This window comes from Nyctibius grandis, chromosome 1 (assembly GCF_013368605.1).
Source record: "Nyctibius grandis isolate bNycGra1 chromosome 1, bNycGra1.pri, whole genome shotgun sequence".
In the NCBI taxonomy this organism is placed as follows: domain Eukaryota; kingdom Metazoa; phylum Chordata; class Aves; order Nyctibiiformes; family Nyctibiidae; genus Nyctibius; species Nyctibius grandis.
The window spans coordinates 126,324,698-126,338,066 of NC_090658.1; positions in this window are offsets into that span (position 1 = coordinate 126,324,698).

The window sequence follows — 13,369 nt, forward strand, 5'->3', positions numbered from 1 at the left end:
ATTAGACATTGGAATGGGCTGCCCAGGGAGGTGGTGGAGTCACCATCTCTGGATGTGTTTAAGAAAAGACTGGACATGGCACTTAGTGCCATGGTCTAGTTGACATGGTGGTGTCAGGGCAATGGTTGGACATGATGATCTTCCAACCTGGTTGATTCTGTGATTCTGTGCTTCCAGAGAGATGGAACATATACAGGAAGTTTTCACAGAATGAATTATTTGTACAGAAGTTGGAAAAACCACTACTCCTGCATATACAACTTAACATTAGATCTCAAGGGCAATTATTTTTTTAGAAATATGAAGTCTTTTAGAAATTTGGAAACTGTATGGAGTAGAAACAAAGGACAAGGAAGTACATCTGATTCCCACTGAGGGTCTGAACACCCTCTGCAGTTCACCTGCAGGCAAAGAAACACTTTGGAACCCTTTAGTACCAGACTGGGGCTAAATGCATTAAGCCGGGTTCCAGAGCTGTCCATCCATGACATGAGACTGCTTACTCTGGGTTAGTGTGTCCTGCTGAGAAGCACTTTGGGGACGAAAAAAAACCCAAACAAAACACCACCAAAAAGAGAGTAGACAGAAGTGCAGTAAACTATATCTACATCTAGCCCGTACCCAGGGCTAAACAATAACCAGTTGTTCTATCACCCAAGATCCCTCCCCAGCTGAGAAAGGGAATTAGGAAAAGGAGGGACACTCATGGGTTGAAATTTAAACAGATTTAATAAAATAAGAAAACCAATATCAATACAAAGTTATACTCAGCCCATAGAGTGGTGGCAAGTTCCTCCAGGGATGACAACCATTGAGAAAAGAGAAGAAGGACAAATAGGGACAAGAGAGCAAAGAGCCTCAGATCCCAGCAGGCTTTCCCATTTATGGTGAACCTGACATTAATGTTACAGAATACACCTGTGGGCCAGCCTGGGTCAGCTGCCCTGGATTTAACTGCTACTGGCCTTGATCACCACAGCTGGCCACAAACTGAATCAAAATGTAACAGAAAATTGATTTTACAGATGTTATCCCCACAAAACCAGGACAACTATCACCACAATAAAATCTCTTCTGGCTTCTTATTATTTAAAGAAAAATTAAATGTCTGGAAGACAAGATTCAAAACCCTTAACAATGGCCTTTTTTGTTCTTATTTATTAGAATTTCTCTTGCTATTCTTTTTATCCTTGCAATCACCTAACCCCTCTTTGAAGGTCACTATGGTCCACAGAGTGCTGCTGAGAGCATGAATTCCACTGACCATAAATCATCTTAAAAAAAAATCCTATCCTAGACTGTGAAATTTGCCACTACTTGATTTCAATGACAATCTTGTTAGCCTTGTGCTGTAGATTTTTCTTTTGCTACCCTTAAATCATTCATTGCTATGCATGCTCTTATCATGTCTCTTATAAGCAGATCTAATGCTCTAGCATTATCAACCCATATCAGAAATTCAGCCTTTTTTGGTGGGATCACGTTAATTTAAAAAAAAATCCTATTTCTTTCTTCTCTTTCACAGATACAGAAAATTCTTATGCCACTCTTGTCACTCCTGACATTGAAATGTAATTTTCAGAAAGCACCTATATATTTTTAATGTCTTTGACAGACTTGCATTTTTATCCTTTCACAGAAAGGTTAATCACGTTGTCTAATTTTTGTTTCACTTTCCCTTCCGCTATGCTCTGTTGTTTACTTCATCTTTGAAACAGGCAGGATCACCCTCATGTAAAAGACAGCTCTTTGCAGACACAGGTCGTCCATTAGCCCTGCTTTGGAAAGACTACTATCTCTCATCTCTTTAAAATCATAACTGAGTATTGGTCATATTTTCTGGGCCACAGCTTATAACAGTTGCAATGTTGAAAATCAGTTTTCTGACATCCTCTCCAAATTGTTACCTACGAGATAATTATAGCATCCCTAAAATGTGAGGTAATGTTAGAAAATCAGCATTATTTAAACCATTTTTATATTATTTAAGCTAAGTACTTCCTATTTTGCCTGTTTCATGTTCTTGCCTTTGCTTTCATCTTAAATAGATCATTGGTTTGTGAAAAGTCCATCAATTTTCTTTGATTATTTTTTGTCTGGAGATTGGGAATAAAGGTGAGAATTTTTACTGGGATCTCTGGAGCAACTGTAACCAGAAAACTTTTGTCTGTGGGGAACAGGAGAAGTTCTCAAAGGGTGAGGCTGACTACAGGAACACAGCTACTGCTCAGACTCCCGTGCCAGCTGAAACACTTATTGAAACGTACACTCTTAAAAAGAGGGTACTGTCCTCATACGGTGTTCTGTGTTCTGCATTTATCAGTAAATGCAGAGAAAAATTGATATAAAACATTTGGTTTTAGTATACCAGATCACACTGTCTTCAGGAATAAGGATTGCAAGTGAAAAACTGCTTCAATAAGATTGCTCAGAACAGCTTTCCTGTGATGACTAAACTTCTGAGATCCCCAAATGATCCTAAAATCCACGTTTTCCTTCTATACATTATGTATAAATATGATTTCTGATCAAGATGTGCACTCTTTTCCTGGTATATATATAGTAGAATAGTCCTGAGTTAGTAAGAAATAGCTTTCTGCTCTCTTAAAAATTCAGATTCTTCTCTAGTGGGTCTTTAAATCTTTGTTCCAGGAATGGATCATCCTGTTTTGACATCAATGGCCAATACTGAGGTTATTGAGTGCAGCAATTTTACAGCCAGCTCCTGTTTTCCTTCGTGTTTTACAATTAGCCAAAGTTTTAGCAGAAATATCATCTGGGAAGAAAGCCTTTTGTCATTTTAGATTCATCAGCTGCAGAAGCTACCAAAAAAGGTCAAAAACAAAAAGCAAACATGTGTCTTCATATTTACATTTAAAACAGGCAGCCCAAACAGCAGAGAGCTCTTTGCATTTGTTAAGCACAAACAAAGCATCCTCTGTAGTGAAGTGTGAAGGTGACTGATAAATCAGCCAACAATATTTTATCTTAAGTGTTTCCAAAAAGAAGTATTTAGGACAGAAAACACCACTTGTCCTCTGGGAATATGCTTACCCATGATTCCACCTTGAAAATGGCTCCACATCAAGAAGAACAAGAAATCTGACTTAGCACCCTCATTTCTTTGTTTCTATTGTTTATTTATGTGCCAAAATTTCCATTTATTCCATCTTTTTTTTTTTCCTCTGAAGCCAAACTTTCTTTCTAGACTGTTGTTTTTTTATGTGTTAACACAACATTTCCATTGTGGCTCAATATGCCGAGCTGCACAGATGATAAATCAGAGCAATCTGGTTATTATTTACCTATTGTTTTTCATATAAACCATCCCCAAGATAAATTTCACAAGTTTTCTGTTCACCTGAAAAATCTGCACACGCCTTTTATAACCTGGGATCAAACTTGCTGACATTCTGCAGTGATCCAAACTCTAGTTGAAAGTTATTTTCATTTTTTCTCTCTGTAGTAGCAGAGACCATTGCCTGAATTATTTGCATGATGAGAGTTATATGGCTGTGCACTCTGGCACTGGCACTCGGTAATGGAGACGTCGCCTGTGTGAGGTGTGAACAGGTCGACGACCTGATCTCCTTGGTGGCACGACTCAAGCAGGAGGTGGAAAGGTTAAGGAGCACAAGAGCATCCCAGGAAGAGGTTGGCGGGCAGTGCTGTTCCCTGCCTGCCCTGGGGAAAACAGACGGGCCTAATGCTCCCCGGGTAGTGGAGGATCCTCTTCCTCCTCTACAAGGAGCAGGAGGAGACCTAGGGGATGGGGGGGAATGGAGGCAGGTCCCTGCTCGGGGTGGCAGGCAAATCCCATCCTGACCTTCCTCCCCTCCCCACGTCCCCCTGAAAAATAGGTATGAGGTGCTGGAGCCTAAGCGTCTTCCTGAGCGTCAGGAAGACATGAATCTAGGTGAAGGACCTTCTAAGGGACTACGTAAACAGAAGCAACCAACTAGAAGGGTTGCAACCAGCTCCAAAAAGGAGGAAAGAAAAGTAATTGTTCACAATTTGAAAAACTGTGGCTAAAGCTGTAAATAATATAATACAAAAGCTGTGCTATACTAGCTCTCTGACAAATGGCCACTCTGTCCAATACAAAACACTTCTCACTGAGAGAGTCTTTATTCCAATAACAGTCCCACCATACCTATTGACTTTTTGGTCCCAACTGTCCTATATTGTCATACTAATGCCAGGGCCAGGCCTAGCCACCAGAACTTGGTTGTCTATTCTAATAACCTGTTACAGCAGTGTTTGGCATGGTTTTGGCCCAAATTTCACAGTGTAGTGTCCAGTTGTATCCCTCCACCCACCTAGTACAATAAGGACATAGTCAAACTGGGGAGATTCCAGCTGAGGGTCACTAAGATGGTCAGGGGGCTGGAGACATAGATGACATAGACAGATAGCCTGTGGAAGTAGGGATTATTCAGACTACTGAAAATAAAGCTACATGGCAGATCTCGTAGCAGACTTCCTCAGTCTAACTGGGGGTTAAGGAATAAAGCCAGAGTTTTCTCAGAAGTGCACGGTGAAAGGAAAAGTGACAATGAGCACAAAGAGCTACAAGGGAAATTTTGATGACATACAAGGAAAAAGATTTCAGCATAAGGGAGGACAAATATTTAAACAGGTTGCTTAGAGAAGTCATTGTCGTCCTTGGAGACACCCAAACTCAGCCGGACATTGAACTGCCCTCTGAAACCCAAGTGACCTTGAAGATAGCCCTATTTGAGGACGGGTTTGGATTACCTGGCCTCCAGAGGTGATCTTCCTCTTCCAAGCTAAATTAGTCTACAATCCTATGATTTTATATTTTAATACCTTATTTTAATACTATAGATCTGTCCAGATTGTGCCAGTTGACTTCTGCACCAGAGAATGGACCCTGACACTATTCAGTTCTAGTACAGATGGAGTTTTTCTGCTCCTAAAATTGGGCATTGTGTGCCAGAAGTCTGTTATTTTCCTTCCTTGTCTTCTCTGATTATTCACAATATCATACATATGTCATCATATACATATATGAAGTATATATCTGCATCAACAAGCCTTTTTGGGGAACAGGAAGAGATTTTTACATTATTACGCAAGGCTTTTTCTATTTTTATTTCTCATGGAAAAATTTTAATAGCTATTAAAAGGAAAGAAAAAAAAAAGCAAAGGCATTCATAAGGTTTGAATTTTAGGAAATATGAAAAAGAAGGAAAAGAGCAGAATCCCACTCTACAGTGTTCAAAAATATTCAACGTAAGTGACCAACTCTTCATCTAGAAAAAGTCATCAAAACTCTACCATGTTTCCGAGGCTTGAGTTTTAATTTCATCAAGGTCAGCTAATTTGTAACAACAAATTATGATATATCCAACAAATAATATCTAAATGATAATAAATATAGAATTTAAATCCAAGTTATAACAAGTCTTTTCTATACTCCCCTCTGATGCTGTACACAAAATGCTTTTTGGGACTAGAGTATTCTGACATCTCTTGCAGATGATCCATTGGCATACAGGCCACATGGTAAGGAAAACAGAGCTGCAAAGACCATACCAGAGAGTCATCCCCTTCATGGCGCAATCAACTAAGGAGAGAAATCTAATAAAGCATCAGTGCAGGTTAACGCAGAAACCGTATGCAGTTATTTCTTCCCTTTCAACTGAATAAGCTTTGGAGATGGCCATGGCAAAGTTCTTCTCCTACGTTCCTTTTATTGAGGTCAGTGCTAAATTCTCGTTGGTTGTACTAGGAAGACAGGAAGAGAGCTGGATCTACCATGTATAAAGCATCTTTCATGCTTGAAGGATCAGTAACCTCTTTCATATATATATGAAAAGACAAACATCCAAGTGACCCTTCAAGTCTTTTTCTTCATAATTAAGACCTGAATCACTGAAGTGGATAATATATACAATACACTTTGTACCGTGCCTTTACTCCAGAGGAGCAATGACTGATTCATAAGGTTCATTATGTGCCACGTTTGGCACATTGTCAACAGTACTATCTTTTAAAGAGCCAAGATTAAGGGTAATGAAATGGAAAATTTCCTTTTATTCCATCGATGGGTCGATCTGGGTGTATCCCATGTATTAGCTTGCAACAAAAAGGCAGAGTGTATGTCTTCAAATCACATGCCCTTTGGGAATTTCTAAAGGGAATAGTACCAACACTGAGGAAAAGGAAACAAAGTAAAGTGTGTTCAGTGACTTGAAAGAGTTAGTTCTTTTCTTTTATTTTCATTCCTTTTTCTTTTTAGTTGGCCTTTCCAGGATCTTACTAAAAGTGTAATTTATTCAGAGGCTGTCTTCCTTTTTAATGCTAAATATGTAGGTTTAAAAGCACATATTGTCTGGAATTCAGGGTTACAGATGAAAACCATTCACCTTCCTCTGACAATGCAATCAGCGTCTGGCATTAGAAACTGGGCTGATTTCAGAAGGTTTTACAGGTTGCCTTTGCAAACCCCACAAAAACCAATGGGTTTTTTTATTCGGTCCTAAATTATTATTCCATCCCGCTCAGCATTGCCATATTCCAGATCTTATCTTTTTTTATCTCAGACCTGACAAAACTCTTTCCCCCAAATTCCCTGCCTCTCCTGCCATGCAAGGCAGTCAAACAACTGTGCCAGCTACAACATCACAGTTATACTGGTAGGATAAATATCTCACTTAGCATAATTCTTAATTATTATTAGGGAAAGTGTTTATATTCAAAGTGCCTGCTAGAAGTCACCTTGACTATTACTGGATATAAATTCAAGAAACCAACAAATCATTCCTATTCTTCATGTTTTGCACACCCAGGTTTCCTCCAAGATAATTGGAAGAAAGTCCTAGGTTAGGCAGGCTTGGACAGTGTGATCAGTTGTTACTTTCCAGGATCCGGTAGCTTCAGACAGGAAGCTTAGATCCTTCATGAGAATGGGAATTACTGAAAATAAATATTTACAGCAATCTGACACCCTAGACAAACTGCACATCTGCAACTGCTGCATCAGTAAAACCAGAGCTGAAGGCTATGTGAACACACTAGTTGTTGGATAGTTACACCAACAATTTAATTTCAAGAACTTGTCATTTGCACAAAAGAAGTGGTGACGAACAACGATGATTTATTAAACTCAGTGGCAGAAAACAACTGAAAAAAACCCTATTTTGAACAGCCTCCATCCATCAACACTTCTGTTTGAGGAACCAGGTATTACACATCATGAAAAATGCAATCCAAGTGCTTGCTCTTGGTTATTTTCCTTCTTGTTTGTTACATTTTCTACAGGCAGAAACAAAGTAACCCCATGGAAAACACCACTCCCACTCTTTGAAAAATGCTATTCCCTTGTCTTCTCTTAAGCTTTGTGGTAAAATGTGTGCCTCTCTGTCTCTCTAAAATAATGTGTGTGGCCTCAGGAATGTCTTGCTGCATGCTAGGTTATATTCCATTCAGTTAGGCCGATCTGTACGCGTTTGGATTTTCCAGCTAATTACTTTGCTCTATTTTGTATCATTAGTTTTATTGTTGTTTTTAAAAGGCTTTTCCTGTCTAACTAATTTCCAGATTTTTTTTTTATTTTCCTGAAATACTGAGTTACAGGAGAAGGCAGCAAACCTCTTGTGTTCCTAATCATAATCCCCAGTTTCTGAAACCTTTAGGCTTTCTCATTACTACTCCTAGCAATAAAACATTTAAAAGCCCTATTTCCCTTCTTGTTGCCCTGTAGTAAAAACAGGTTTTCCACATATAAAAACTCCCCGACACAGGGCATTTGCAAGTTACCCCAGGAACTTTAAATGCTGAATACAAAGCACAGAAGACTTGATGCCATGAGGAATCTTGTTCCCCCAGGTGCAATACCATGTTGACATGATTTCGGACAGGAGCAGTACATCTGTCCCCAGGCAGTACCCCATCACCTTCTCAGGTCACATCAGCCCCTGCACAGCAGAGCCATATTCTCACTTGGTCGTACTGCTTGCCGAAAAACACAGGGTTTTTCTTGCCCAAGTGCTGTGCAAGTAAAAGACTCGATGAACAGAATGGACTGTTTGATTTGTCCTTCTATTGTTCTGACACCACTAATTGATAAAAATAAAGTGAAAAAGACTGAGTGGCTTAGAAAGATTGAGCTCAAAATGAGAAACTATTTTTTTGATAAAATTGATGTGCCAAATTCATCTCCCTTTGAGTAAACTGCAGTCAGTTACCCTTCAAGAGACTGTCAGCCATCTCTCTTTGTCCTTCATCATCACATTTGCAGAAGCTCATTAGGTTGAGGACCACAGTCAGACCATCTGCCTTTGGCCTTTTCCATGTCACCACCATTTTGTGTCACCCAGTTACTCCTATATGACAGCCAGTAATTAACATATATGGCTAAACTGTATTTTCATAGAATCATAGAATATCTCAAGTTGGAAGGGGTCCATAAGGCTCATCAAGTTCAACTCCCTGTTCCTCACACGGCTACCTAAAACTAAACCATTTTCCTTAAAAGCACTCAGGTTTGAACTAAAGGCATCAACGAATGGGGAATCCACTCCTTGCCTCTATAATTTGTTTCAACGCTTGATCAAGATCAGTGCTTAAAACATTATCCTGTTTTTTATTCTTTATTTATTTATGTTCTCTGTTTATATACTGCAAACCAAGTCTCCTCTGAAACATCTGCCAGACTCAGTAATTGGACACAGTAATTACAGTGACTTTGCTCTGGGATGGAGGAATAGTGCTCACACTCAGGTGCTGTTGAAAAAGCTGCTCATTGCCACCCTCTATTAAAGTTAGCAGCCAGGTGCTGTTGTTTGACCTGCTGGTGTATCTTGATGTCTCCCCACAACACAGTGAGGAGGCAGCTCATATTTGCTGATGAACGTTGGCTGTCCCCAGGACATGTGGCTGCAGTCTCCTGTATCAATAGTGCATCCAGCTCTGGAAGGAGCTGATATACAGCCCCAAAAGGCATTAGAGACTTATTCTGGCTTTGTGGGCATTGCAGTAAAAAGCTCCAAGAGCAGATATGGCATGTTCAGGGAAACCAACATCTACTGGGAACTGACGTCACCTCATTTGGATTTTACCTCACATTGCTAGCAATAGTAGGGCAGGCATCCTAAAGGGGCTAATGTTAATAATTACATGCACATTAAATGTAGATATTTCAATTCAGCTTTTGATGCCTTCCAGATGGCAGTACCTTGAATATCAGTCTGTTTCAATGACCACAGTCTTCACTGTGGTATGCCTCTGAGTTTATTGATGCCTCCTTTTCTTCTGGCATATACATGGTCCCTATTAACAGAAGAGGAGGGAAGAAATCTGTCTCTGATCAGCAAAGAGATTTTTCTCTGGACAAGAACTTTCCATTCTTAAGCAATTTCATAGTCTTGAGAGTCTATATTTTTCTCGTCCAGCAACACTGCTTTGCCAAGTATGTCCTTTTTATTAATACATATATATTGGAGGTGTCACACTACCCTACCTACTGCTGAACTTGACCTTGGAGGAGAACTTGTCTTGTATATGGAAACAGAAAAACACCCTGTCCTCCCCTGGTTTCCTCACTACTTCCTTCTCAGCTGGTTGTCATCCTTTAACAAGCAAAGGAGCTTTACATGGAGGTAAACATATAATAAACTGATCTCTTTGAAGATGAATTAATCTTCTCTATTTTTCTTTTTGGAAGCCTTCAAGGCTGAAATTCTAATAAAAAGCTTTTCATAAGATACCCACTGTCACTTTTTATTTATCTAAAGCATTTTTTTCCCATTGGTATATCTTTCAGCATTTACTTACTGATACAAACAGGCTTGCACTATTTAAGCAGAACATATAAGCTGTTCTACAAAAGCCAGGTTGACAACAACATTTCAGAAATGAAACTATAATGTAATAAAAACATTATCCTGGCTTGTGTCTGCACAGAGAATAAGAAAATTAATGAAACGTTGCGACAAATGAGGACTGGGAGAAGGGAGAAGTGAAAGTGGAGCTAGAGAAGAACAAAGCAAAACCTTCTGAAAAGGCCATGTTTGACTAAAAGAATTTATGGCTTCTCTTCTTATCTCGACAAACCCTCTGTGAAGGTACTCCCCATGCCAAACCCAAATGATTTGTCAGCTGTCCACTAAACCCTTTTTCTTCAAAAGGCTTAACCCCAGTTATATGCCCATTGTATTTCCACAGAATGTTATATCCCTGTTTCAAACAGCAGAGCTTAATGCATCCCTGGAAGCATCCCTGTCACTGATGTTAGCAGTAATAAACATGGCAGGCTGAGGATATATTCCCAGCAGGGCTTTGACAGTGCTTAATGTAAGTCCCTATATGCCCACCTATATGGAAACAAATCTGTTACTTGATGATGTCTCTTTCTATTCAGCCATTCAGGTGAAAACATTTGTCTTGCTGTTATTCCTCGGCGAGATACAGCTTTTCTGTCAATAGCACTGAAGGCTGATTTCTTGCTTCTGTTTCTTCAGGTCTTGAAGCAAAAGCTCTGGGAGAAACAGGCTCTGGCTATGGCACCAAAAGTGGGTGAGGTTTGCAATACTCAACATGACTTTTATGTTATACCTTGCCTTAGCGTTATACGGTCCTTTCTGGTATTAATCCCAGCAGCATCCCTGGAGGGTTATTTGTCTTAACTCAATCCCTTTCTACAGATGGAAGAGGAATGACTGATAAGAAGATGCATAGTTACCCAATGGCATAGCCAATGGACTATTGCCCAATCCAGCAATATAAGAGTCAAACAGACACTGAAACTGAGAGAAACCTTTGGAATAAAGGTGGTTCCCTCATGAGATGGAGTCAATGGCAGCCAAGAAAAGAATGGGAGTGTTGGAGTGCAGCCAGAATATTAGTGTGCTGCAGGTATTTTTGCTTACTTGTCTTTGAGGGTCATTGTGACTTTGGAAGAGTTAGCAGGGGCATGAAGCTGTCCCACCCTTCAAGCTATGCACAAGGGAAGCACAAAACAGATGTAAAGCCAGCTTGGTATACTTCTATTTCTGCTCAGCAGAGTTCAGTCAAAGTATATCCAATATTATGCTTGTAATCATATGTTCTGTACTCTGAGGTTTCTCTGCTCATGTAGTGCCATGGGAGTGGTATATCAGTAGAAAGGAGGTTGGTGGTGTGTGTGCAGGTCCTGCACATGCACCAGTGCCTCAATGGTAGACCATGAAGAAGGAGAGCTTGGAGTGACCAGTGGATAAGCAACTGCATTTCACTCCTTCAAGCCTCAAGTCCAGTTCAACACACCACAGAAGCTGACATCATCATTTTCTCATTCTCTTTTCAAAATGCTACATGGCGCATAGTCTGCTCAAAGATGACTGTGATGCATTAGAACATTAATGCTAAACAATTTCTATGCAAAACTCCATATGACTAAAATCCAGTGCATATTTTGAGCCTTCTGGAAGACTATGCATTGAATGAGAACGGAACAGGAATAGAAAACTTCAAAACTTCAACTTCAAAACCTATCTTATTTAAAGCTGGCTGTTTTATCTCTGCGTCATTCATGATGCCTTTATTCTTTATTCCACTTTCTTTGCATAAACATCAATAAGGCTTCAAAAAGAAAACTGTTATTTTTTTCCATTATCCCCAGATCAACCTTACTGCTAGTGTTGTACAGAGCAGCAAACTGCTTTCAGCTAGAGTACCTTTTTCTTCTTTTTTCGTCTCAGTTCTTTTTTTTCCTTCTGATTTTCTTCTTTGTATAGCAGTAATTCATGTTGGTTCCTGAGACAGGCACAAAACTAGATCTTGTGGTTATTAATTCATACAAAACCCTGAACACCTTTCCAGTCACTCCACTAAGGGATTTCAAAACCCACAGAATTATTCCAGGATAAATTCTAAGTACCGCAAGACTGAATTCAGTGAAGAAGACATTCAGAGACGTAGAAATTGAGGCACATCCCAACAAAAAGTTTGCACATGGTTTTGGGGTAGCTCTTTCAAGGACACAGCCTAACTCCTTGGACAAGAATCCTTGTTGCATGACAGTCATCTTTAGACTGATGAGGAGAAAGTAAAACTATTCCTATGGAAAGATACAGACGTGAGTCCCAATTTCTACTTCTCAGTCTCTTCGGAAAGGCAACTCACTTTGGCTAAACGATGAAATAGTAATTGGGCCAGAGAAAAATAGAGAAACTAACTACACAGGCATGTGATAAAGTCTTTGAAATACAGCAGACCCTGATTAAAATCCCTTTTCCCAATGGGAGGGAAGAGACACTTGAACCTTCCCTGTCCGCTTGCTTTGTGCACAGCCGACGTTACTTGCTATTCTGGATTTCAAGAAAATCTTTCAAAGGTCTTAACAGAAAATGGGAAAAACATCACTATTACACTTGGTATATATGTGAGGCATTTAGGCAAAGAGCAGAATTTTACTAAAGCCTGACTTTTGACTCCCACTGGATGTATGTAGCCTTTTAAGTCCATCACAGATTTCCTTCCTATAGGCAAATGTGTCCTTTGCTTTACAGGGTTTTAAGATATTCTTTTAAAATCAAATACGCACCATTCCAAGGGGAAAAAACTATGCACACAATTTTCCACAAAATATCAAGATAAATAGAAACACAACAGCGTACTTCCCAATACTTTAAGAAGAAAGATATTCTAAACAGTTATTTATAACCAGCATAGCTGGAATCAAAAGTTCTCCCTATCTACCAGCACAAAACCAAAATTAGAAAAGTCAAATTACAAAAAATAATACTCTAGAGGAACGAGATCAGTGAGCAACACACTTCAAACTTTGCCCAATTTAGTCACAGAATCATAGAATCATAGAATCGTTTCAGTTGGAAAGGACCTTTAAGATCATCAAGTCCAACCATTAACCTAGCACTGCCAAGTCCACCACTAAACCATGTCCCTCATCTCCCTTTATGATTTTGTTGTTCTATTTAACAGTTAAAAGTAAAGAGAAAGAATTGGGGGAAAAAATCTAAACCAAAACTTAAATTGCGGTCACCACCCTGAAATATCCTAAAAGGGGACTCCCTTCCGTAAGGTGAATATTCATCTTTTTTGAACAGTAGGTACGTAAAAGATGTCTTATCTTCATCACCATCCTTTCTACCCACTGAACCCCTGGGAAAACATCAGTAAAACTAAAGATGGATTCACACAAAATTGTTTTCCTGTTTCCCAACAATTTTATGACCCTATTTCTGGCATGACCAGATTCCTACATACCACAGCCCTACGCCCTTGGGGACTGCAGCTCCTGCCAAGCAGGGAGAGCTCTCATGTGGAGAGGGTTTTAAAAACCCATGGTTGACCCAAAACTCAGACGCTGTGAGACGTTGCTCCAGCACTATGCCATAGAAGT